The sequence below is a fragment of the Solanum stenotomum genome, chromosome 12 (assembly GCF_019186545.1).
Source record: "Solanum stenotomum isolate F172 chromosome 12, ASM1918654v1, whole genome shotgun sequence".
NCBI classification, from domain to species: Eukaryota; Viridiplantae; Streptophyta; class Magnoliopsida; order Solanales; family Solanaceae; genus Solanum; species Solanum stenotomum.
This window is the reverse complement of record NC_064293.1, coordinates 10,495,615-10,501,986: the sequence shown is the minus strand read 5'-3', so window position 1 is coordinate 10,501,986 and position 6,372 is coordinate 10,495,615. Positions and strand designations below refer to the sequence as shown.

The following is a 6,372-nucleotide window of genomic DNA, read 5'->3' as shown; positions in this document are numbered from 1 at the left end:
AGTATCAGGTGTTGGACTACATACAAATTTATTATTTTGATAATCAATTGTGTATCATATATATAATAATTTTCTGGATATTCTGTATCTGATAATAATATAGTAACAGTAGTTGTGATTTATATCAAGGTTACAATAGACAATCTGTTAAAAGATACTAAATAAATTGAATATTAATTGTTTTGTACTAAGTGTAAAATATAAAGTAGCAATTGTTGGGCTACATAAAAATTTGTTATTTGAGAATCAATTTTGTATCTTATACATAATAATTTTTAGGATAATTGTATCTGCTGGTGATATTGTATCAGCATTATTGGTGCGTACCATACTTATAAGATACAATTTGTAACAAGTTACTATATATATTGAAAACAAAATTAAAAGTGAAATACAAAATTTTGGACAAAAATAGTCTTGAAATTTATAATTATAAATTACCTATAAATATTATGTTAAAACGGGAAGGAATATTCTAAAATTCTAATTAATGTATCTTCAAAACAATAAAACATAACTATTCTACATTAATCAATCCATCTTCTGCTGGTGAAGTGTAGTCATTCTTCGGCAGCTACATACATTCTGCAGTCACTGCAAAACAAGAATAAGATACATTAAAAAAAAATTATATGTGTAAGTAGAGAAATTCTTTTACAATACTAACAGGCTATCGCTTTGTTGTTGCATAATGTCTTAAGCAAATTAAACCTCAAACGAATGTTGTGGACCCAACAGTTCACCAGTTTCCTTGTCTTTGTACGCATCCAGCGCTGCCCAATCAGTTCTCTCCGTTTTATCAAAGAACCCACTATCATGAAGGTAGTTTGGAAGGATTATAGACAACTACTTTATCTCACAGGAATGAACTTTTTTCCTTGATCCCATAGATGAGTCATACACTCGTATTAACCTTTTCTTTAAAACAACCACAACCAACACCCAATGAAAATCTCTGTCACAGTTAATTGGAATATAAACCGCATCTACTAGATGCCATGGTAAAGTAGTAGGGATCGAAAATCCATTGATGATGTCTTTGATAGACCTTTCATAAATAGATGTAGTAACACCACGAGAAATATGATCATGTGTACTACGAGTATCATCTGCAGGACTGCAATAATACCTATTGTATACAATGTTGATGTATGACTTGAACAAACAGTTGACCGTAGTGTATATGTATTGATCCATGCTTCTTCGTTTTGACTTCTTGCGTAGATAGTAAGAAATTACATCTATGTGCTGCAAAATAAAGAAAAAAGAAACATAATATATAAATCAACACAATATGATACAAAGTATATGATACATGGAAGAAATATTAAACACAACTGATAATCTGATATCTATTTTAAATGACACATGTTGATTGTGTATCATATACAAAAATGGAATGCATATTGTACTTGATCAGTCCAACATTTCATTGGTTGTGACATAGTATAAAGTCAATTCTTGTCCACAGGAAATGCGACAACAAAATTCATATGGTTAAAACCAAATATAGCAGATTTGCCTCTATATTTATCCTCTGATGGTTTCCTATGCGAATAATTATAGTCAAAATGAAAATGATTTAATACAAAATAATAGTATAAAGATACATTAATAAAAAAGACTTACTTATTCACATGTGATTTGAGGAGTTCCTTTTGTATCCACTCGAAGAACTCTTGCATTAAAAGTGACGAGAGTTGATATGTGATGTGACAATAATCAAATGGAGTGTATGGGAGGATGTCATCGTCTATTTTCTCCTTGCCCTTATCACTTGATCCAAAAGAAGTCAAATAAGGAAATTGCATAATCTTTGAAGGCATTCTGTTAAGTAAAGCTGGAGTCTTTGTATCAAGATTGTGTGCAGGTTCCTTGACTGGCAGTTGGGTAGGTAGCTGGCTGTCAGATAAAAAATCATTACTATCGGTTATCTGGAGAATGATTACACTTAGTGGTTTGACATTAATTGGCTGGTTTGGAAGTCCATATACAAGTGCATCTATGACTGCTTCAGTTCCGGATGAAATGGAGGCCGATGTGGTAGAATCATACATGATGTCAAGGAAATATAACAAAAAATACAATTTACATAAGCACCTGTTGACATTTTTCAGCAAACAAATTAGAACCATACCGATGTATCAACAATTACTGGATTTGAAGCATATTTTTCAAAGTCTTGTTGAATTGTATCAGCAACATCTTCATTACCACTCAATACTTGTAACAACCGGAAAATTCGTAGGTTGAACTAGAGTCTAAACGTCATGTCAAAAAGGTAAAAAATGAATTCCCCTAAGTTAGTAGACCATCTAGGTGTCCTATAGGGTTTTTGAGTCAAGGCCTAAGGGAGGAGTGCCAAACAAAAAGGGCAAGCCAAGGCCAAAGGCAAAGGCTGCCCCAAACTTTGAGCTACTGCCTCAAATGCCACGACCATCACCATGGCTCGTGGTCATGACCACGAGAAAGTGGGAGGCTCCATGGAGTTTCCTTGGCCAAGGGAGAGGGACCTCCAAGTATCCTCGACACTGCCTCACCCTTCACGAGAGGGACCACGAGTCGTGGTCCACTTCACAACTAGTGACGTAGGTGTGGAGGTCTCTTAACTTTTAGGGAGTTGGGGGTTGTTTAGGGTAGCTACTGCACAAAGCACCACGGGCACCACTATGGGCCGTGGTGCACTTGACGAGGGAGAGGGGAGGCTCGTGAAGGTAACTTAGCACCAAGGCTTGAAGGCCTTGTCCCCACAAGGCCAAGTCATGACCAAGGCCATCACCACATACAATGGTCTTCACCACGGATCGTGGAAGGCTCCGTGGTCTTGCCTTGGAAAAGTGTTGGCTTGTGCACAAAAGGGGAGCTACTGCCTCAAACACCACAGGCAACACCACGGCTCGCGGTGCATCTTCACAACCCATCAAGAGTGGCCGTGGTTCCTGACAAAAACCATTTAAGTGGGAAGTTTTTGGACATTTCCTTTTAAATCCAACTTAAGTAGGGGTGTTTTGGGTATTTAAGAGGTTAATTATATGTTGGTTTTTAAGTCTAAATTCATAAGTTTTGGTTATATACACAAACACCCAATTGAAATCAAAACTCTCCCACTTCTCTCTAAACTCTCTTTCTAAAAACTCTAGAAGAAGAAGAAGAATACATTACAGCTAGGGTTTCAAGGTTCTTTCTAAAATTTCTTGGAGTTTCTCTATTGATTCTCAAGGACTCAACTAAGGTATGATTGCTCTTCACTCTTGGGATCTTTTCCCCAAGAGGCCCTCTCAAAATTGGATTTCAAAGTTCCCCAAATTATAGGTTTTCTCTCAATTTCGTGGGTCACTTTCCAAATGTGTTTTCATTGAATTATATTGATTAATTATGGTTGTATATGATGATTTGTTGATGAATTAATGTCATGTTGATGATTTTTTAACAAATCCCCACAAGACCCATGAATTCCCATTCTTTCTCACTTTAAACTGTAGTATGACTTTAATGGTGAATGAAAGATGAGAACCTATTATGTAATTGTGGAATTCATTATTGTACTATGATGTTTCTCTATATGATGAATGATTATCAATGAATTAGGGTTGGATCTTGATGTGATCCATGAAGGCTATGAATGAAGGTTATCAAATTGATGAATGTTCATATATTGAATTGTTGATCCACTTATGGTGGAGGTGCTACTTGACTATGAATTGTAGTGATTGATTTATGTTTCCTCTTCCCTACAACCCCAAGTGTTGACAAGTATGCTACAATATGAACATGAATGTTAAGCTATGATTATAGTTGTGTTGTTATGATGAATAGAAGGTAAACCTCATGAACACTATACGACTATGCTATGAATGAACATTATTATACGTCGATGGTTCTATGATGAAAGGTTATTCTCATCTTAGAACTTATGAGTTATATGATGAATGATGGGTTGAATCCCTAATACTCTCCTTATTGAATTAATGTGTAAGTAAAGGCTTAATACTACTTTAAAAGGGAATTGTGCTTAGCACCGAGTTGACATGAAAATGAGATGGAAGCTTTTACATTTAGCAAGTCCGGGTTCCCAATATATATGTTGTCTCATGAGACGGAAACCTTCTTCGTTTAGCAAGTTCGGATTTCTAGTACCAATCTCCTTGTTCCTTAACTATGTTTGCCCACATAGGTATTAGCTAGTGGATCCACCTAGATGCTATTATGTTAGTTCTACCTTGGCAAGTAGAACACTCTCTTTTTCGGTGTGGGAGTAAAACACCAGATTCCATGAAGCTCACATGGTCTATGTCGGTTATTGCTAATATCCCTATGTTTTAAGAAGATGATCTAATGTATGAATATGACTTATGTAAATGACTTACGAACTCTGATTAGGACTACTTGAGGGATACTACTTAGTATTGGTGAAGGTATGTGACTTTACCTATGCATTGCACAAGTGGGTTCTTTGAGAAGTTCTTGTGTGAGTCCTTTATGGATGGCAATTTATGAATGATGGTAAGGCTAGTTTCACCTATTATGATGTTGACTATGTATGCTACTACACTTGTGGTTTCTTGATGGCTTTACTTAGTATATATGGGGGTATGGGACTTCATATGTACATTCCACAAGTGAACTTGAAAAGGGGTCATGGGTGGTTTCTTATGATGGTATGATATAAATGGAACTCAAATATGTAAGGTATGGGTTATGGCTTCTTGTGATGATCATGAATGTCTCTTTATCTTGTAATGTGGATTGTCTAAATGTTCCTTGAATATGCATTATGGCTTTTAACTTGAAATAGCATGTTTTCAACTAAAGGTCTCTTTTATGCATGTTTTAAATGTTTTTAGTTGCATGGCTTCCATACTTAGTACACAATTGATTATGCTAACCCATATTTCTTCCTTTTTCTACTAAGTGTAGGTTTCGGGAAGTGATTGTGCTACTAAGAGATTCAAGCTTGGACTTAGACTTTCTCCAAGACTTTTTGGTATGCCCTCAAGTTCCGAGGACACACATTATGATGCTTTTGTTCCTTATATTGTAATACACTATTAGACTTCTTATGTACTTGTCATTTTGAGACAATTCTATTGTAAAGGGCTATGGTCCCTATTTGAAATTCTTATCTGTACTTAGATGGTTTCATTGAGGTGATGATGTCTAGCTATTCTACTTTCTATTTTCTATTATGAGACACTTTGATATTGATATTGAAACGTTTTTAAATTTCTGCATTATTCAATGTCTATATGCAATGACGAATATGCTAAGGGCTCGTATAAGACCCCTTTGGGGTCAAGTACGCCGTGTTACGCCTAGGGGGTGCTCTCGGGGCGTGACAATACTTTTGTGTTTGATTCGGTGGCTCGAACTCTTGCATCCTCCTAATAAAGAGAATATCAGATACTATTATGATTATACATCAAGAATAATTGATGTATAATAATTCAAAAACTCTTCACTAACCAGTTCCTTATCATGAAAAATCTCATTTTTCGGAAGAACTCTATAGTGTGTTATGGGTAGAACCTCAGTGGACTCTTCCATTGCATGTTCCTTAATGGGTGTATCATCCTTCTGTATTATAGATTTGTTTATAAGGTAAAATAAATTTAAGCATCTGGTAATGGTAGAATATTAATGTTCTGATTAAAAAATAAAATATAGTATCAAATACATTATTAATGTTTCAAGTTGTCACGACCCGGGAGCACCCCCTAGTCGTAACCGGCGTACTCGACCTCGAAGAGGTCTAATACAAGCCTCTTAGCATTCCTTCATCGCATAGACACTAAAACTATAAAGAATTAAAAACTTTCTTTACCAAGAAAACATTTCAAAAAAAGAAACAATGGCAAGCGGAAGACTTTATACATGATGTCTCAAAACCATCTAATATTTTAGAGTACAAAATTCGGGACCAATCCCATACACAACTTAAACAATACTAAAAAGACATAAAAGAACATATGGGGTATTGTCCGCGAATATATGAGGACTCACCAAGTCTTCATCTTCAACACTCAGAAACCTATCAAATAGCCATGACATGTCATCATCTCCAAATCCCTACACTTTAGTCCAAAAAGGGAAAGAAATGGGTTAGCACAATTAAGTACTAAGTATGGAGACCATGCAAAAACATGCCAAAAAAGGACATTTGCAAGGAAGTAAATGCTTTCATATCATTTGATAAAACCTTTCCTTTACAAGTATAAGAGACATAATACAAGTCAACATTAAAATATAAGACCATAGCCAACCATACATATACTCAACATATGTCCATATACAACCCATGCTTAACTTTAAAAGAACATATGTCATTTCATTACCATAGGACCTCTACCTAATATAATCTTAAGACACACTTGA

General features: G+C 35.4%; 1 pseudogene; it reads right to left on the bottom strand.

Moving 5' to 3' along the window:
- Positions 1 to 560: 560 nt before the first annotated feature.
- The window catches only part of LOC125847081 (uncharacterized), a 10,793-nt pseudogene continuing 4,981 nt past the window's right edge, over positions 561 to 6,372 (bottom strand).